Source organism: Hyperolius riggenbachi, chromosome 11 (genome assembly GCF_040937935.1).
Source record: "Hyperolius riggenbachi isolate aHypRig1 chromosome 11, aHypRig1.pri, whole genome shotgun sequence".
Taxonomy (NCBI): Eukaryota; Metazoa; Chordata; class Amphibia; order Anura; family Hyperoliidae; genus Hyperolius; species Hyperolius riggenbachi.
In genome coordinates, this window is record NC_090656.1 from 150,264,052 (window position 1) to 150,285,532 (window position 21,481).

The following is a 21,481-nucleotide window of genomic DNA, read 5'->3' on the forward strand; positions in this document are numbered from 1 at the left end:
TTACAGGGTACTGATACACGGTACACAGTAGTTACAGATAGAGGACATGCAGTAGTAACAGAACATTATACAGAAAAACAGAGCATTAAAGAACATGTATGCAGAGGGAGACAATGGCATAAGTTACAATACAATAAAAAAACAACCAAAAAAAGTACGCTTGAGCTATGTGCAAAGTGCCTCAGTGCGTCTTGGTATTTTGGGGTGGGGATAGGCATTTCCATGGCGAGAGTTCAGGAGGTTGACAGCAGAGGGAAAGAAACTGTTCTTATGTCTTGAGGTCCTGGTGTAGATGGATCGGAACCGGAGCTTCCGGCTCGAGGGGAGCTGATTAAAGAAGCGGTAGCCTGGGTGTGAGGGGTCGTTGGCGATCTTTAATGCTCTGGTGTTCAGCCTGGAGTGGTAGAGGAGGTCCAGAGTGGGAAGGGATCTTCCGATGATCCTCTCTGCAGATTTGATGACCCTCTGCAGTTTGAGCTTGTCGCTGGCGGAGGAGCTGGTGTACCAGACCAGGATGGAAGAGCATAGGACGGATTCGATCGTGGCTGAGTAGAAATTTGTCAGCAGTTTTTGGGCCATACCGAACTTTTTCAGTTGGCGGAGAAAGAAAAGTCTCTGTTGGGCTTTCCTCTGTGTTGAGGTCGTGTTGGTGTTCCACCTCAGGTCATTGGAGATAGTTGTGCCCAGTAGGCGGACACTGGGGACTCTTTCCACTTCCATGCCATCCATGTGGATTGGAGGCGGGGTAGAAGCGCTCCTCCTGAAATCAACAATCATCTCCACAGTTTTTGCTGTGTTTAGGACCAAACCGTTCTCTCTGCACCAGCTGCATATGCTTTCGACCTGGTGGCTGTACGCCTTCTCATCGTTTTTGGTGATGAGACCCACAATGGTCGTGTCATCGGCAAATTTGATTACTTTTACCGAGTCCGAAGTGGATTTGCAATTGTTCGTATACAAAGAGAACAGGAACGGCGACAGGACACAGCCTTGTGGGGCCCCTGTGTTGGTGATCCTAGGTTGTGAGGAGATGGTGCCTAACCTAACGACCTGGGACCTGTTGGTGAGGAAGTCCGTGATCCACAGGCGTAGGGTGGGGTGGACTCCTAGCGCAGCGAGATTGTCCTGAAGTATTTTAGGGCTGATAGTATTGAATGCTGAGCTGAAGTCCAGTAGGAGGATCCTGGCGTAGGAGTCCGGTCTATCCAGGTGATCATAGACGTGCTCCAAGCAGATGTTGATGGCGTCATTTGTGGACCTGTTCGCTCTGTACGCGAACTGGTGCGGGTCCAGCAGTCCCTCAGTAGAGTGCTTAAGGAGAGGTAGCACCATGCTTTCAAAAGCTTTCATGATCACGGATGTAAGTGCCACGGGCCTGAAGTTGTTGAGGTCGAGGATGCCCTGCTTTTTGGGGACCGGGATAATGGCAGACCTCTTAAAGCACGCAGGAACTTTGCCTTCCTGGAGGGACCTCGTGAAGATGGAAGAGAGGGTGGGAGCGAGCTGGCGAGCACAGGTTTTCAGGCAGGCTGGCGACACACCGTCCGGACCTGAGGCTTTCCTAGCATTTAGCCTTAGCAAGTGTTTCAGTACATCCTCCTCCCTCACTGATGGTGGGGGTGAGTAAGGGCCTAGGGCTACCGTGGCAGATTGTGCAGGTGGCTGTGGGAGTCCTGCAGGTGCTGGCTGACTCTCGAATCTGCAGTAGAAGTCACTGAGACTCTCGGCAAGCTCAGAGCTCGGTGTGGCGTGCTGAGGGGGGGGCTTGTAGTTGGTGGCAGCCTTCAGTCCCTTCCACACGGCTCGTGAGTCGTTTGAGGAGAGGTTCTGTTCCAGCTTTTCCGCGTAGCCCCTCTTAGCGGACCTCAGTTCTCTGTTTAGGTCGTTTCTTGCCTTCTTGTATTCCACCTGGTTGCCGGACTTATGTGCGGCTTCTTTGCTACGACGTAGTTGTCGTAGTCTTTTTGAGAACCACGGTTTATCATTTGGATACAGTTTGAAGGTTTTTGTTGGGATACAGGAGTCCTCACAGAAGCTAATGTACGAGGATACATTGTCTGCCCACTCGTCCAGGTTAGGCGATTCCAGAGCCTTCCAGTCTGTGCAGTCAAGGCAGGCCTGAAGTTGAAGTTTAGCCTCACTTGACCACACTTTGGAGGACTTAGTGACAGGTTTTGAGGTTTCCAGGCGCCTTTTATAAGTAGGTACCAGGTGGATGATGCAGTGGTCAGATGAGCCTAGGGCTGCCCACGGTGTCGCTTTGTATGCATCCTTCAGGGCCGTGTAGCAATGGTCGAGGGTGTTGGCACTCCTGGTGGGGCAGGTGATGTGCTGATGGAAGCGGGGCAGCTCTTTGCGGAGGTTTGCCTTGTTAAAATCCCCCAAGATAATGAACAGCGAGTCCGGGAGGGCCGTCTCCCACTGCATGATGGTATCACTGAGATCATGCAGGGCAGCATTTACCTCTGCATCAGGAGGGATATACACACCCACGAGGACGTAGGAGGAGAACTCCCTGGGCGAGTAGGTTGGCCTGCAATTGATGAGGAGGAGTTCAAGTTCTGGTGTGCATTTCTTGGCCAGTACAGAGGTGTTTGAGCACCAGGCGGAGCTGACGTAGAAGCAGATGCCACCCCCTTTCTTCTTCCCAGAGAGGGTGCTGTCCCAATCTGCTCGGATGAGGCTGAAACCTGGGAGCTGGAGGGCACTCTCAGGGATGTCGTCGTGGAGCCACGTTTCAGTAAAGCAAAAGACTGGGGTGTTGTTACCGAGTTCCCTCTTGTCGCTGAGGAGTCTCAGCTCATCTAGCTTGTTGGGGAGGGAGCGGACGTTAGCGAGGAGGACCGCAGGGATGGCTGACCGCAGGCCCCTCCTCTTCAGCCTCGCCCGGACGCCTGAACGACAGCCCCTGCGGCGCTGGCTAAAGGGAGGCCAGGGCGCAGAAGCAGTGATTTCCTGGACGTGGCTCCCAACAGAGTTGTACAAGAGCCCATCCTCCGGGTGTGCGACTGTGATATGTTCCCATTTCAGGAGCTGAGCTCTGGAGTAGGTGGTACGAGGGGGGAGGGGTAGCATATGGGGCATGGATGGTAAGCAAAACTTGTGCAGGCGAGTGCGATAACTGACTATCAGCAGTGTGACACAGATGTAAGAGGCGAGTGCAATAACAGTCTATCAGCAGTTGACACAGATGTAAGAGGCGAGTGCAATAACAGTCTATCAGCAGTGTGACACAGATGTAAGAGGCATGTGCAATAACAGTCCATCAGTGGTGTGACACAGATGTAAGGGGCATGTGCAATAACAGTCCATCAGCAGTGTGACACCGATGTAAGGGGCATGTGCAATAACAGTCCATCAGCAGCGTGACACAGATGTAAGAGGCATGTGCAATAACAGTCCATCCGCAGTGCGACACAGATGTAAGGGGCATGTGCAACAGACCATCAGCAGTGTGACACAGATGTAAGGGGCATGTGCAGTAACAGTCCATCCACAGTGCGGCACAGATGTAAGGGGCATGTGCAAATAACAGTCCATCAGCAGTGTGACACAGATGTAAGGGGCATGTGCAATAACAGTCCATCCGCAGTGCGACACAGATGTAAGGGGCATGTGCAATTAACAGTCCATCAGCAGTGTGACACAGATGTAAGGGGCATGTGCAATAGCAGTCCATCAGCAGTGTGACACAGATGTAAGGGGCATGTGCAATAACAGTCCATCCGCAGTGACACAGATGTAAGGGGCATGTGTGGTAACAGTCCATCAGCAGTGCGACCCAGATGTACGAGGAGAGTGCAATAACGGTCCTTCAGCAGCAGTGTGACACAGACGTAAGGGGCGAGTGCAATAACAGTCCATCCGCAGTGTGACACAGATGTAAGGGGCATGTGCAATAACAGTCCATCCGCCGTGCGACGCAGATGTGGAGGCGAGTGCAATAACAGTCTATTTGCAGCAGTGTGACCCAGATGTGGGAGGCATGTACAACAACAGCCCAACCGCAGAGTGCCCCGGGTGCAAAGGAATGTGCACTAGATAACATCAGATAACATCAGTGGGACACCATCGCACGCACCTAAAAACAACCAACAGCCCCTTTCAGCAGTGCAGCACAATCCATAAACTGGCAGCAGTGCACCTTAGATGCCCACAGCAGTGCAAAAGGCAGTGATAGGTGCACTCAGCTGATCCCAGTGCTGATCCGGCCCCAGTACCCAGCAGTTCCAACAGAGGCCCCCGGAATGTGTGGCGGGGCCCAGAACCAGAAGTCTCACCTGGTGGCAGGAGTCTTGGTGCAGTGGAAAGTCGGATCCGCTGTGAGAGGTAGCCTCCTGAGATGTTGTTTCGGCTACCTTGGAAGTGCAGGAGGCGGTGGGCCGCAAGTACAGCCAGATGTCGGCTGAGGAGCGGTCTGGGCTAGAGCACTGCGTCCGGGCTGGAGGTACGTGGCCAGCTGCGGAGGGGCATCCGTGGAGCTGCAGACCGGGTTGCTCCACGTGGGTGGCCTCCTCACGTTCTTGGTGCCGGTGCGGGTGAGCTTGAGCTGGTGCCCGGCCGTGGATGGTCAGCGCCAGCAGATGTGTTGGTGGTGGTGGTGCCTGTATTGGTGGAGGAGCACGTGGACAGCACGTGGGCAGCAGCTGCTCTGGGGTTGCGTAGACCGCGCAGCTGACCTGAGCTGCCTCGAGCGGAGTGTGATGGCCGAGCGGAGTGTGATGGACGGCAGCCGGGGGGAATATCCAGGAGGCCGTGGCCGGACAGGGCTGCTGGCGCTAGCGTCAGACTTGCCGGGGAGGACTCTCTGCGCAGCGGGGAGATCCGTTCCCTATACGCTAGCTGCGTGGGTGGCCTGGCAGGGCCCGAGTCGCCGGCGAGAGTGGATCCCGGACCGCTTTGTAGGAGGGCACTGGCGGCGTGAAGAAGTAGTCGGCTGCTGTAGGAGGTTCGGCGGTGTCTTGCCTGATGCTTGGCCGCTGCTGGGAGCCTGACGCCCGGGGGGGCTGTAGCGGGTGGCGATCTTGGTGGAGGTAGGTGGCTGGGCTACCTAGAAAAAAACTAAAAACTATCTAAAACTAACAACTACTACTAACTACATACTAGAAAAAAAAAAAAAACTGGCTAAGGGAAGCGAAATGAAGCAAAGCAAAGTATCAAAGTATCAAAGAGCTGGGAGCTCATGTGTGCCGTGGCAGCTAGTTCAGCGCCATACTCATATATATATGTAAATATATTTGCATAGCGTTACCAAAATGCCACCCAGACCGGCATCCATCTTTTTAAATCAGAGAAATGATTTATGATCTGGGTTAGGGCTTGTTCACACTATGAGTGTTTCCATTTTTTTTTAAGCGCTGCTGATTTTAGAAATCTCCCCAAAAGCGCTTGTGTAATGATTTCCTATAAGACTGTGCGCGTTTCGATTTTATTAAAATCGCAAACGTGCTACATGTACCATTTTCTAAGCGCTATGGCTCAATGGAAGGTATAGGGAAATTGCAAAGAGCTTAAAAAAGCTCTTTGTATTGCGATTTAATGAGCAGCTTTTATGAATAACCACATTGTGTTTATTCATTTCCGGGTCAAAGAGTTCACTTCCTGATTGACGTTAGGAAGTGAAAATCATAATCACTCAGCAAAAGCGCTTACAAAAGCGCTTTTCTAAGCGCAAAGCACAGGGAAAAGCGCTTTAAAAAAAAGCTCAATAAATCGTTCAGTGCTTGCGATAGCGCTGGCGATTTATAATGTGAACAAGGTAAATCACGTTGGAGCTGTTCCAAGAGGGGTCTTTTTTGTAATTGCTCCGCAGACCCTTATAATTGATGTGAAAATATGTCTATGCATATGTTTGCAATCTTACACATATTAAGAAAATAGTGACTTGGAGCAGCCAGCCAACCAGTGCGGCCCCGGATAACCAGAAAAATGGGGGGATTGCATGTACAATAATATGCTGGGAAATGCTTATACAAATAAAAATACCTTACAGCCTAAAAGACCACTACACTTTAACATAAAATTGTGGAAAATTGCTACTTACAGTCAGAATTAGCTTCCTCTCAGCGGTGGAGATTCTTCCTGCAGGCATGTCTGCTTTCTGTCTGGTTGTGGCAGGATGTGTACAGTTTTGTTTAGTTCTAGTTATAACGTGGTGCAGAGCCGGCCTTTGGGGGGGGCAAGTGGGGTGATCGCCCCAGGCCTCGCGTCTGGAGAGGCCCCGCGCTGCCACATACTAACAGTGTCGGTCTGGCTATGAGGCAGCCTGACGCAGCTTCAGCCTCCTTAGGTAGCAAATTGCTTCAGGCAACAAGCAGGCAGAAAACGGAAGTAAGATAGTGAGGCTACCCGGCATGCCATCTCCCGTCTGCATGCCCTTCCTGCCGCATACTTGGACTGGCTTTTGCAGGACTGTGACTGGCTTCTAGATGGCAAAGTTCCAGCCCCCCTGCTTGCAGAGCCAGCCAGCCAGTAAGGAGAGAGCAGCGGCTCTTTTGAAATAGTAAAGGCTGCCGTAGATTTCAGTGACAGTCCTGCCTGTTCGTGTCTGCAGCTTTCCCACTGAGTGTCACGTTTCTCCCCTAATCAGTCACTCCTAATTAGCCTCCTCTTGAAGATCCAGCGAGGAGACAGGTACGCTGGCCATCAGAGGCGGGACAAGGTCCTCCAGCACCCAAGGCTGAGACACCAAAGTGCGCCCCTTCATCCCCCCCACCCCAGCTGTCACTCACTGATTGCTATTAGACTAAGAGGTGCCACAGGGCCCACAACCTCCCCAACACCTTAATATCTAGTTATATGGCTTGCAGTCACTGCCATGTATCCCCTTTTCTTATTTCTTTCTGCTTCAAACACAATTAGGAATGACAGCTGAATGAATTGTGCGCCCCCTCCTACACTGCGCCCTGAGGCTGGAGCCTCTCCAGCCTATGCCTCGGCCCGGCCCTGCTGGCCATGCAGATATCACAGACCCTTGTACAGATATCAGCTACAGGCTCTCTCCCAGTGGTAAGCCAACACCTCTTCTGTCTCTCCTCTGCATTTGTCTGCTGTGCTAGCCAGCATTTCTCTTTCTTTCTTTCGTGTGTGTGTAACCCTTTCACTGCTGGTGGTGATTTAGCTTCTTGCAGCACTTGCATATATGCATCTATTTTTTAAACAGCAATTACCACTACTGAGCACTTTTTCCTAAAGTGTACCAGAGATGGGAGAAAGAAAAAGTTTCATACATACCTGGGGCTTCCTCCAGCCCCATGCGCACGGATCGCTGCCACGCCACCGTCCTCCACTGCCTGCAGCTCCGGTACAGGTCCCGTAACTAACTCCAGTCGTGGGCAAGTGAAGTACGCTCGCTACGCGTCTCTCCGGCAGCAGTGCAGTGGACTTGCGCAGTGGACAGTGACTTACGACTGACAGTGACGACCAGGGCTGTGGAGTCGGTACAAAAATCTTCCAACTCCGACTCCGACTCCTCAGTTTCTGAAACCACGACTCCGACTCCAACTTCAACTTCGGGTACCCAAAATTGCTCAGACTCCGACTCCTCGACTCCGACTCCTTAGTCTAATACTTAACAGGGCTATGGATTTTGTACAAAAATTATGCGACTCTGACTCCCGACTCCGACTCCACAGCCCTGGTGACGACTGAAAGAGGGGCGCTGCGGGGGACTGGAGGTTTGCTGAGCGATCATCGCTCAATGACAATGCAGGCACAGGGCAGCTGCAGGGGGCAGGTAGAAGCCCCAGGTAAGTTAAACTCGTGTTTTGTTTTCTACTTATATTAAGGTTCCCTTTAAAAGCCCGTGAGTGTGGTGGTACAGTATATGGCCTACACTTATGTCTCTAGGCCCCGCACATAACATTCGCCCCAGGACCCGCGTACTCTAGGGGCTCGATTCACAAAGCGGTGATAACTCAGTTATCACGCCTAAAAGACTTTAGGCGTGATAACCTTTGCACTAGCAAAGTTATCACCGCTTTGTGCTCTAACTCGCGCGAAGCTACCGCGCGTACGCGCGCGCGCAAAGTCCCATAGGGCTTAATGGGAGCTTCGCGCGAAGTGCCGGGTGCTGCGCGCAAAACTTTGCGCGCGCAAAATTCGCGCGAGTTTCTTCTTATCATGCCTAAAGTGAGTTTAGGCGTAATAAGGGGCTTTTCACAGGCGTGCAAACACTTTGCACCGCTTTGTGAATCAAGCCCTAAGGCCGCCTCTGACGTGGTGGAAGAAAGGAAGGAGAGACAATCGGCACTGCTGCTGTAACTATTTAATGCAAAGTGCGGTGGGACACATGTGCATAATCTAAAACAGTGATCCTTCAAACTGTGGCATCAAAACAATCAATCAACTATGCGCAGCCTGCCTAGAAGCACAATGTTTGTGTGAAATGGCTGTAAGGCTATCCGTGCCCAGCACCCACCGTCACCACACCACCTCAGATATCGGTACGTTTTGCGTGTCATTGTTGATTGAAAGTTTTGATGCCACAGTTTGAAGGATCACTGTTTTGGATTATGTACATGTGTCCCACCGCACTTTGAATTAAATTGTAACAGCAGCAGTGCCGATTGTCTCTCCCTCCTTTCTTCCACCACGTTATAACTACTAATTAATCAGAGCACGCTGAAAATATCAGAAGTGTGGATGAAGAGGTATGTGTCATATGCCATATCCTTCAAAACACAGCACGAATACAGTAGTGCCGACACTTCACTTCTCCTGTCACAGAAATAGTTCTAGTTATGATCATAGAAAGCCATCCTACAGAAATAATTTGCCATTTACTTACTTACTTTGTGCCATCTTGTGGCAGCACAGTGGCATAGTGGTTAGTGCTCTTGCCTTGCAGCGCTGGGTCCCCTGGTTCAAATCCCAACTAGGTCAACATCTGCAAGGAGTTTGTATGGTCTCTCCATGTCTGCATGGGTTTCCTCCGGGCACTCCTGTTTCCTCCCACATCCCAAAAACATACAGATAAGTTAATTGGCTTCTGTGATGAGCAGCGGAAAAGCCACCGCATGTTCTGACAGTAAGGCGGCTGATTCCGCGTCTGATGCGGCGGTTTGTCCGCGTCAGCATGCGTCTGGGTTATCTGGAACTAATGGTGCACATGGGAAGAATGGTGTGGGGGCCGCCGCATGTTCTGACGGTAAGGCGGCGGACTCCGCGTCCAGTGCGGCGGTTTCCCCGCAGCAACATGTGTCTGGTGTGTCTGGACCTAGTAGTGCACACAGATGGAGAGCTACGCGCGCGCGCGCTGCAGGACAGGCTCTGTATACCAATAGGAGGAAGATCAGCTGATCAGGGCGGTCAGCTGATTCCTGCTCAGTCAGTGATTGGTTGATAGGAGCTGGGCGGCGCTGTGGGACGCTTTACTATATATATGTCCTGCTGTTCAGTTGCTGGTTGTCTGGCGTTGTAAATGCTTATGTGTTAGCACTCAGACCTTAGTCAGATCTTTCAGTGTGGTGGAACCAGGAGGACCTGGGAATCCACACTTAGCCAGTTACTGTATATCATCTGTGTTATTCTCTAGCATAGTTCCAGGGTGTTGAGATCATGGCCCTTACACCTCAGACTAGGAATACTGTATATCATCTGTGTTATTCTCTAGCATAGTTCCAGGGTGTTGAGATCACGGCCCTCACACCCCAGACTAGGAATACTGTATATCATCTGTGTTATTCTCTAGCATAGTTCCAGGGTGTTGAGATCACGGCCCTCACACCCCAGACTAGGAATACTGTATATCATCTGTGTTATTCTCTAGCATAGTTCCAGGGTGTTGAGATCACGGACCTCACACCTCAGACTAGGCCTTGTTCTGATATCTGTTATGACCTATAGCTTTCCTGACTATTCTTCTGATCTCTGATTTGGTATTTTGCATATCTGATACACTGTTGCCGACCCGGCCTGTCTGACCTTCTGGCTCTCACCCCCCCTCAGGGTGTCCAGCCTTCCCGCAGGGGTCCCCTGCTCTACAGAGGGGACACTGCTCCTTATCAGTCAGGGACTCCCTCTCCAGGTGTCCTTGACTGCAGTAGAGTCTTCTCTACTTATTGGACCACCTGCTACCCCGGTGGTCCAAAGATTACTGTTGCACCAAAACACTCACACTCTCAGGTGTCTAGAGGTTAGACATATTTGATTATTGACGATTCTGCAGATCCTCAATAATCAGGTATATCTGTATTCTTGGGGATACTGCAGATCGCCAAGAATCAGATTCTCTCTCTGGTTGCTGACACCAATCGTTACAGCTTCCCCATAAAATTGGCCCTAGACTATGATACATACACTACACAATATAGACATAAGACTATGGTAGAGACTAGATTGTGAGCCCCTCTGAGGGACAGTTAGTGACAAGACAATATACTCTGTACAGCGCTGCATAATATGTCGGCGCTATATTAATACATAAATAAATGTGTATTTATGTAGCTTTTAACTTACTGTGGTTTAAATGTGAAATGCTGTTATTAGTTTTTTTTGTTTTTTTTTGTACTATAGTATTGATGCTGCCTTGTCATAGAATACATTTTTCCCCTGTGTTTTACATTATGTAATGAACAATTGAATAATGTACCATATATACTCAAGTATAAGCCTAATTTTTGGGCCAAAAAGGTGGCCCAACAGTGGGGGTCTTGGCTTATACTCAAGTCACTATTCTTTGAGTAACCACCACAGTGCCCCCACTATATGCACAGTGGTGCATCATCTGAGAGAGACCACACACTTGACATTTCCATGAGAGGTCCCAACTAACCTCATCTTTAGTTGTAGCCTTGGATGGCATACAGGAACAGTGTCTACTGAGTGGTGAGAATCCTTGCATTCCATTGTAGGCCTATGTTCTGTCTTATTATTGCAATCTGCTGAATGTATGGTGCTTCTCTAATATATGGTTGTGAGCAGCCATGGCTGTGAGTGGTGTTGTAGTTGTGGCTTTTGCCACCCCAGCTTATACTCAGGTCAAACATGTTTCCAGTTTTTGTAAGGTAAAGGTTGGGGGATCAGCTTATACTCGGGTCGGCTTATACTCAAGTATGTAGGGGTATGTAGTTATTTACATTTCTTAAAGGGATACTCACCCATGAGAAATATTAAACATCATTAATGTGTTGTATGATGCATTTAATTTTGTTATGTAACATTTTAATATGTTTTATTATGTGACTGTAATTGTTCATGTCTGAGGGTGTTTGACCTATCCTCTTGATCTTCTTTTCAGTACTGAAAATAAAGGAAAGATGGTATTCAGGGAGGGACAACTTTGTTCATGCAATCAGAAAAAAGGAAAAAAAAACGGAGTAGCTCTGCTGTATCAACACTGCCAGCTTATGTGCACTCCAATGGCCTTTTCTGCGGCCATGTTTTGATGGTAGAAGGTACGCAATTATCTAGTTTTAATGCTTGATGTTCACCTTTATTAATGTGTTAACTGAGTGCAAAAATAACACCACACTTACACAAATAAGTATGTGTTTTAATATATTTTTTTGTGTTTGTGTATATTTTCCAGCACTCAGGACAGCATTCCAGACAACACACAAGAAGAAGGGGCAACTGAGAGATCTCATAACCCAGAAGAAATATCTGCAGAACTTGCTGCTGAACCCTCTACATCCAATACTGACCACAACAACCGGGCGAAAAGCAGCCAAAGCCAACGGGGTAGAGCAGTTGCTATCAAAGTTGCAGATGATAACATACTATGTGTGTTTAATACATTGCTGGAGAGGTGATCTGAATCCAAACATGTCTTAACTGACCATGAGAACATTTATTTCAGTCTATGCCCATATATAGAGCTTGTATCCCTTTCTTAATTGCACTCACTCCATGAAGAAATGATAGACCTTGTTATTCAGTATCAAAACAAGGACACAGTCAATACATCAGCAGATCCCTTACCGGTGCCTAAGACCCCTACACACACATTCTTTACCACCACCTCCATCCAATCGCGACTATGGTCAAACTCAATCTACTCTGATGTATCACAATAGCTGTAATGCTCAACCATCTCTCTGCTATGAGCAAAACCTGGAAACGTAATATTTGGACCATGATCAATTATTATCACAAACCAAAGGTCTGATTGTGTGCCAAATTCTGACCACCCTCAAGTAATGCCCTATCAAATCCCCAAACATCCACAACCACTAACATCAAACATCAAGCCAACATAATATGTCATGGAGCTGAGACCCACCACGGCAACAACCAGTATGTCCCAATCCCAAAATGACTAACTCACAACCAAATTGTGGCTTTGAGGCCGGCACAAAGTTCCGCACAAGCCGCTACCACTACACAAAATTTGGAAATAAACAAACCCAAGCGCCGCCCCCCCTCCCCCTCCCCCCCCCCCCCCCCCAAAAAAAAACTGCCTCATTGTGTATTCCCAGCCTTAGTCGTCTACTAATGCTGGGAATACACAATGAGTTTTTGGGGGGCAGTTTTACTGGCCGATTGTTTTTTGATCGATTTCCATTCGCTTTTTTGAGAAAATCGATCAGAAAAACGGTCAAAATCAGATTGGACCTGCCAGAAATGATCTATCCAGCCATCTATCTGCCAAAAAAACGTATTGCATATTCCCAGCATATGTCCCTCAGTCAGCCCCAAACTTCATTCCAATTGTTCATTGGCACCACCAACACATTACTGTTGTGAAGAATATTAGGCATGTTTGTACTTTTGACTGTAACACATATTAATACATGTCCTTACTGTAGTAGTTATTCATAATGGTGCTCTCAATAGCACTTATACATTATACTATATGGTTTTTATTAAAAATATGCCAAATAGATGTAATGTGTATTTAATGCATTACCCTGATAATGGAAAATAATAGGTAATATGATGATGATGTTTGAGATGTTTATAAATATTGACACATTATAACACAATATTTATTCGACATTTTTTACATAGGTCACCTTTTGAGGACAGAAACGATTGGAAGTCTTCAGAACACATAAGAAATGTATTGATGATGATGTACAGTATAATGTTTGATTTACATATACAGTGCTGCCCATAACTATTCATACCCCTAGTAGTTACTTTTATTCAACCAGAAAGTCATTTTTTGATGGGAAATGACTAGAGATGGCGCGAACCTCGAACGCGAACTTCCACAATAGTTTGGTTCAAGCAAACTTTCGAGAACCGCAATAGACTTCAATGGGGATGCGTACTTTGAAAACTAGAAACATTTATGCTGGCCACAAAAGTGATGGAAAAGATGTTTCAAGGGGTCTAACACCTGAAGGGGGGCATGGCGGAGTGGGATACACGTCAAAAGTCCCAGGGAAAAATCCGGCTTTGACGCACAGCAGGGTTTTAAGGGCAGAAATCACATTTTATTGCTAAATTGGAGGCCTAAAGTGCTTTAAAACATCTTGCATGTGTATATATCAATCAGGTAGTGTAATTAGTGTACTGCTTCACACTGACAGACCAAACTCACTGTGTAACGCACCGCAAACAGCTGTTTATGTAGTTACCGCCGTGCTGGACTGGTGCGCACCATGGTCAGAGTGCAGGCGATAGCGGTTTTCAATCCCATATGGTCGCTGGGCTGAGGTAGCTCAATGACAGAACAACAGTGACTGTCCAGCTGATCAAATTTGATCTGTCTACAATGAAGCAACAACCTTATTATCTTGGGTGTGCCCCCCCCCCCCCCCAGACACTCATATAGCCAGCGGTCATTGCTTCATTGTGATACACAAGCCCCTTCACCGCGGCAAGGTAACGATCACGAAGGGGAATTGACACATGTACATGCCTTTTGTTTTGTTGTTGCAGCTGCAGTGCAGCCAGAAAAATTAAGCAGGCATGTACACACACCAGAAAAAAATTGTTAATGGTTTTGTTAGCGTCGCTGCTAGCAGTTCAGGAATCCGCCTGGAGTCCTGGACCCTGTTGGTGGTGGCGGAGAAGGCAGTCAAGCGACCTGCAGACAGAGATGCTGTGTGTGGGGACTGACTTAGTCTTTGGGCGGGGAGTAGCCCTCCGGGATCCATGCTTCATTCATTTTGATAAAGGTGAGGCACTGAACACTTTTTTGACCTAGGCAACTTCTCTTCTCAGTGACAATGCCTCCAGCTGCGCTGAAGGTCCTTTCTGACAGGACGCTCGAGGCAGGGCAAGACAGAAGTTGGATGGCAAATTGGGACAGCTCTGGCCACAGGTCAATCCTGCGCACCCAGTAGTCCAGGGGATCATCATTGCTCGTAGTGTCTACATCTAGACTTAAGGCCAGGTAGTCAGCTACCTGCCGGTCGAGGTGTTGGTGGAGGGTGGATCCGGAAGGGCTAAGGCGAGGCGTTGGACTAAAGAATGTCCGCATGTCCGACATCACCATGAGATCGCTGGAGCATCCTGTCCTTGCCTGCGTGGACATGGGAGAAGGATTACTGGCAGTGGTACCTTTATTCCGTTGTGCTGTGACATCACCCTTAAACACACTGTAAAGCATAGTTGCCAGCTTGTTCTGCAAGTGCTGAATCCTTTCTGCCTTCAGGTGAGTTGGTAACATCTCCGCCACTTTGTGCTTATACCGAGGGTCTAAGTAGCATGGCCACCCTGTATAGCTCATTCCCCTTGAGTTTATTTCTATACGGGGGTCCCTCAACAGGCTGGACAGCATAAAAGACGCCATCTGCACAAATTTGGATGCAGACGTACTATCAATCTCCTCTTGCTCTTCCTCAATGATGTCCGGTAAGTTCTCCTCCTCCCCCCAGCCACGAAGAATATCACGGGAATGTTGAGCAGCACAAGCCCCCTGTGACGCCTGCTGTGGTTGTTCTTACGCCTCCTCCTCAGAAAAAAACACCTTCCTCATCATATGACGAGGATTCACACGACTCTTCCTCCTCCTCCACCCTCTGTGCTGCAACAGGTGTTAAGGAAACATCTGATTCTGCTGAGAATTGATCCCACAACTCTTTCTCCTGTTCCTGTAACTGTTCCTGTTCACGCGCCTCCACAGCTTGATCCACCACTCTACACATGGCACACTCCAGGAAGAAAGCATAGTGGTGGCTGGATGGTGTAATAGTTAAGGGCTCTGCCTCTGACGCAGGAGACAAGGGTTTGAATCTCGGCTCTGCTTGTTCAGTAAGCCAGCACCTATTCAGTAGGGGACCTTTGGCAAGTCTCCCTAACACTGCTACTGCCTATAGAGCACGCCTTAGTGGCTGCTGCTCTGGCGCTTTGAGTCTGCCAGGAGAATAGCGCGATATAAATATTATTTGTCTTGTCATATAGGATCAAGTCGCTGATGGCGACTTCACTGCGACTCACCATGTTTGTCACCTCCTCAAATGGCCACGTGAGCCTGCAGGCATTTCGCATGAGTGTCCAGTACTTCGGACAGAACATCCCCATCTCCCCAGAGCATGTCCTTTCACTGTAGTTGTAGAGATACTGGTTGACGGCTTTCTCCTGTTGTAGCAGGCGGTTAAACATCAGGAGTGTTGAATTCCAGCGAGTCGGGCTATCGCAAATCAAGCGCCTCACCGGCAAGTTTTTTCTCCGCTGAATATCAGCCAAGCGTGCCATGGCCGTGTAAGACTGCCTGAAATGCCCACACACCTTCCTGGACTGCTTCAGGAAGTCCTGTAAGCCTGGGTACTTACACACAAATCTCTGAATTATTAGATTCAGCACATGTGCCATGCCGGTTACATGTGAAAACGTTCCCAAATTCAAAGCCGAAATGAGATTGCTGCCGTTGTCACACACCACGTTGCCTATCTCCAGTTGATGCGGGGTCAGCCACTGATCCACCTGTTTGTTAAAAGCAGCCAGGAGAGCTACTCCAGTGTGACTCTCCGCTTTGGGGCAAGACATGTCTAAGATGATGTGACACCTTTGTACCTGGCATGCAGCATAGGCCCTGGGGAGCTGGTGCTGTGTAGCTGGAGAGGAGATCGCAGCACCAGTAGAGTTGAACTGCCACTCAGCCAAGGAGGAGGAGGACAACAGCGAAGAGGATGTAGCAGGGGGAGTAGGAGGAGAAGGAGAGGAGGTGGCAGGAGGCCTGCCTGCAAGCCATGGAGGTGTCACAACTAGGTCCACTGCACAGCCACGTACTCCCTGCTTGCCAGCGGTCACCAGGTTGACCCAATGGGCTGTGTAAGTAATGTACCTGCCCTGACCATGCTTGGCAGACCATGCATCCGTGGTCAGATGGACCCTTGACCCAACGCTGTGTGCCAGAGATGACACCACTTGCCTTTCAACTTCACGGTACAGTTTGAGCCCCTGATGAGTTGTAATCAACAAAACGTGTAGGGCGGAGCTACGGAGCGACAATGTCACACGCAACGCTAGCTGGATGCGGCTGGCGCTGCACTTAATTTTTCACACGGTGTGTCACCTATTCGCCGCATTGCGGGCGGTGAGCGGTGGTATCTTAGTGTACTACACACTTTATTGTTTCCCCGTGCGGACATAGCGTGATCATACTCCGCAAACCCTGCAAAGACTTGTATGGGCATTACATGTAACTTATTCTTTTTAAGTGACTGTCATCTAGTAGCAATATTGGTTTGACCATTTTAAAGGCACAAGCCTGATTTTTTTTTAAGAATAAAAATACACTTTTACGCTATGGAGGCCTCTTTTTTCATCCCCAGATGACAGTGAGCTGTTGGAGGTTGCCAGTTGGAGGCAGTGGGGTGGCCATATACCCCAGAAGCGATATCGGGCCAGTTAGGCCGCATCCTCTGGTGAGTTGCTCTACGAAGGGGGGGGAGACCCCATAGTGTTTTGTGAAGTGGTATTAAGCCAGCATTTATCTGATGAACTGTTACTGAGCGCTGGTAGAACATTACAATATTGCTTTTGAAGATATACACATATCTCACTACAGCGATCCGCTCGTGGATTGAGAGTTAACAGTTACATTTGGACTTTGGTCACTTAATGTTTATGATAGCCACATAACATATTTTTGTATTGAGCGCTGCTTACTATTTTGTATAACAGTTTGGGTATCGCTTTTTTGAGAAATAATTGTGGCCTGGTATCTTCCACTGTGGTGTCCCAATGGCTACAAACTTTCGGAAGGCCTCAGAGTCCACCAGCTGGTATGGTAACAGCTGGCGAGCTAACAGTTCCAAGCCAGCTGTCAGACACCGGGCAAGGGGGTGACTGGCAGACATTGGCTTCTTCTGCTCAAAGATTTCCCTCACGGACATCTGGCTGCGGCTGTGGGCAGAGAAGTAGGAACCGCTCAAGGTGAGAGGCGGAGTGGAGGAGGTTGGCTGTGATTGTGAAGGTGCAAGGGAGAAAGCGGCTGAAGATGATGCACCTGAAGGAGGAAGAGGAGAAGGAGGGTGGCTTTGCTTTTGTGTACTGCTTTTCCTCAGGTGGTCTTCCCATTGCAGTTTGTGCCTTTTCTCCATGTGCCTTCATAAGGCAGTTGTCCCTACGCGAGTGTTGGCCTTTCCATGGCTCAATTTTTGGCGGCAGAGAGTACAGATGGCATTGCTCTGATCTGAGACAGACCCACAAAAAAATTTCCACACCACTGAGCCCAAGGGTGATGGCACTATGGTGGCGTCAGCAGCTGATGTTGAAGGGCATGTCCATAGGTGGCGATACATGGCGCAGGACACTGCCACCAGCTGTTTCTGACGACAAGCTCCCCCTGCTTCTTTCAGGAACTCGTCTCCTCCTACTCCTCTCTGACTCCCTCTGTGAACTGTCCCCCTGTTCATCTCCTGTATTGGGAACGTGAGTTCCATATCATCATAATCATAATAATAATGGCAGTATTTGTATAGCGCCTTTCTCCTGTCGGACTCAAAGCGCTTGCGAGGCAGCCACTAGAGCGCACTCAGTAGGCAGTAGCAGTGTTAAAGCACACAAATTCCGCCACCCACCGCGCTGGTCATACTCTTGACCTCATATTCTCAAAGTCCACCTCCCTCAGCAACCTGGACATCGCACCTTTCCCTATCTCTGACCATCACCTCCTCACCTTCACCATCTCCTCACCAACAACTTCTCTCCCCACCCCTCAGCCTGGTCGATGGCAGAGAGACCTACGTAATCTCAGCCCAAATGTCCTAGCAAGTCCCCTTCTCTCCCTCTCCTCCCACCTACCCACCCTAACATGCCCCAATGAAGCGGCTGCACAATATAACCTTGCACTCTCATCTGCTTTAGATCAAGCTGCCCCCTCAATCTTCCGCCCTAACAAGCCCCCCAACCCCCAACCCTGGCACAACACCCACACACGTAACCTCAGGAAAGAAACTCGAGCAGCCGAACGGAAATGGAGGAAATCACATCTCAATTCTGACTTCCTAGATTACAAGGCCAAACTGTTACTCTTCCACACTTCCCTCTCTGAGGCTAAACAAAGGTACTTTGCAGCACTAATTGGAACCCAAGCTTCCAACCCTCGACAACTTTTTGCTACCTTCAATTCCCTCCTCAACCCCACTCCTCCCCCTCCCAGCTCCTCCCTCTCAGCCAACGACTTTGCCAACCACTTCACCACTAAAATTGCAACAATACGCAATGAAATTTCCCTCCTCCATCCCTCCCTTCCCAACACCTCTCAGGTTGTCCCCTTGCCTTCCTTCCTAGCTGCTCCCCTGTCTCATCCACCCCTCGCCTCTTTTGCTCCTGCCACCATTGATGAAGTCAGCCTGCTGCTAGTGGCTCCCCCCCCCCCCCCACATCCTCTCCCTGTGATCCGGTACCCGCGAATACTCTTCGTCCCCACTTCCCTGACCTGGCCCCAGTCCTCACCTCCTTGTTCAACCTCTCCCTTTCCACAGGCATCTTCCCCAAAGCATTCAAACAGGCCACTGTACTTCCCCTGCTGAAAAAACCCTCACTCGACCCATCCCTACCCTCAAACTACCGCCCAATCTCCCTCCTTCCCTATGCTTCTAAACTCCTTGAACGCCTAGTCCACCAACGCATTACCCAATACATCAACACCAATACCCTACTTGACCCCCTACAGTCTGGATTCCGACCTGCACACTCAACTGAAACAGCCCTCGCCAAGGTGGTCAACGACCTTACCCTTGCCAGGGCCAAAGGCAGTTATTCCATCCTGCTCCTCCTTGACATCTCTGCAGCATTTGACACTGTTGACCACTCCCTCCTCCTCCAATCACTACAGTCCATGGGCATCCATAGTCTTGCCTTGGCCTGGATCTCCTCCTACCTATCTAATCGCTGCTTCACCACTTCCCTCAATGGCTCCTCCTCAACCCCTGCCCCCCTCTCAGTTGGGGTCCCCCAGGGCTCTGTTCTAGGGCCCCTTCTTTTCTCCATATACACTTCCTCAATTGGCAAGCTTATCTCCTCCCTGGGCTTCAATTACCACCTTTATGCAGATGACACTCAGATTTACCTCCATACCCCCGATCTCTCATCCACCACCATAAACAAGGTCTCCTCGTGTCTCTCAGCAATTTCCTCCTGGATGTCAGCTAGGTTCCTAAAGCTTAACCTAGACAAAACTGAGCTCCTGATCTTTCCTCCCCATGCTGCTGCACCCCTCCCAGATTTCCACCTCACAATCGACAACACAACCATTCTCCCTACCTCCCAGGCCCGCTGTCTGGGTGTCACCTTGGACTCTGACCTCTCCTTCATCCCACACATCCAAAACATCACCAGAGCCTGCAATTTACACCTCCGTAATATCTCCAAGATCCGCCCCTTCTTAACCCCAGACACGACCAAACTGCTCATCCATGCCCTCATCATCTCCCGCCTTGATTACTGTAACTCCCTCCTTTCTGGCCTCCCCCTGATACGCACTGCCCACCTTCAATCAGTGATGAACGCGGCTGCAAGACTCATCCATTCTTCGCACCGCTCTGCATCCACATCTCCCCTTTGTGAATCCCTCCACTGGCTCCCTGTCCGTTTCAGGATAACTTTCAAGATTCTATGCCTGGCGTATAAATCTGTGCACAAAACCTGCCCTACCTACATCTCGGAGCTTGTTCACAGGTATACACCAGGTCGCCCCCTCTGTTCCTCCAACGACCTTCGCCTCACCACCCCACGCATTTCACACTCCCATGCCCGCCTGCAGGATTTCTCAAGAGCTGCCCCTCCCTCTGGAATGCCCTTCCACCACCCATCAGACTTGCTCCCTCTTTCAACACATTCAAGCAAGCCCTCAAAACCCACCTCTTTATGGTGGCCTACCCACCTCCTACCACACAGTAACTCTCTAAGGAATATTTAACAGCCCCACCTAGTTTTTCCACCACTCCCTTTAGATTGTAAGCCTCTGGCAGGGTCCTCCACTCCCTAGTGTAATCTACAGGATCATGTGCTCCTGTCCTATGACAGCCTGTACTTGTATTACTGGGCCTACCTAACCAGCCCATATTGCATGATCATGTATTTTGTACAATTTGCATGTATAACTTTGTTCTATGTGTATAACCCTATGTCTGTCATCATTGTATCATTGTATATATTTATTGTCCAGCGATGCGTAATATGTTGGCGCTTTATAAATACAATAAATAATAAATAATAATAATAATAATGAGACTTGCCCAAGAAACTCCTTACTGAAATAGGTGCTGGCTTACCGAACAGGCAGAGCCGAGATTTGAACCCAGCTCTCCTGTGTCAGAGGCAGAGCCCTTAACCATCATCATCATCATAATTATCCTCCCCAGCTTCGCTTGCATCAGACACCTCCAAAACTGTACCAACAGCAGGTACTTCATCCTCCTCCTCCTCACACCTTACGTGCATAGTGTCGCCTAACTCAGACATATGAGGTGGTGTAACTTGCTTAGCGCCTTCATCTTGTTGTAACAATAATGCCTTTGAATCAGTTATTTCCCCACCAAATAACTCCTGCAAATGCAGCGGATGTGGTGCTTGTAGTAGCGCTGGTGGCTGCGGAAGATGTGGTGTTCTGTGTTAAATAGTCAACCACGTCCTGACAATCTTGGGAGTTGAAGGCACGTTCCTTCTTCTGAGCACTGTACTTTGGTCCAGGGCCGCACAAAATCATGTCAGAACAGACATGCCAGGTGGCCTGCCTCTGGGTATGCCTCTGCCTGTTGTTTTGTCCATATTGGAGGGGATGAAGTGAAAGGTATGCACTGACTTGACTAATACAATGTGCAGTCACACAGGTGCAGTAAAAAGTATGCAGTGACTGGTACTACAATACAATGTGCAGCTGTCACACAGGTGCAGTTAACAGGTATTCACAGACTGGTATATTAAACAGCGTGCGGTCACGCAGGTACTGTGAACAGTTATGCAGTGACTGGTATATAATATAACACTGAGTGCGGTCACGTAGGTGCACTGAACAGGCATGCAGTGACTGGTATCATTACAATGTGCAGCTGTCACACACACAGGTACCGTGAACAGGTGCAGTGACTGGTATATAATATAACAATGCTTGCGGTTACGTAGGTAGGTGCACTGA

The 21,481-nt window shown here is 49.2% G+C and overlaps 1 protein-coding gene across 14 annotated transcripts in view; it reads left to right on the plus strand.

Annotated features, from left to right (window-relative positions):
* FLRT1 (fibronectin leucine rich transmembrane protein 1) overlaps positions 1–21,481 on the plus strand; it is an 878,261-nt gene that overhangs the window by 709,679 nt on the left and 147,101 nt on the right. For 2 of the 14 annotated variants that reach the window (XM_068259999.1, XM_068260005.1), the window contains 2 exons: positions 11,240–11,396; positions 11,531–11,682. The exons of 11 other annotated variants lie outside the window; for them this stretch is intronic. The gene's annotated coding sequence lies outside the window, so the exon portion shown is untranslated. Of the gene's footprint in view, positions 1–11,239; positions 11,397–11,530; positions 11,683–12,951; positions 13,004–21,481 lie in introns of all 14 variants that reach the window. One more of the 14 variants, XM_068260000.1, reaches the window with a different exon arrangement.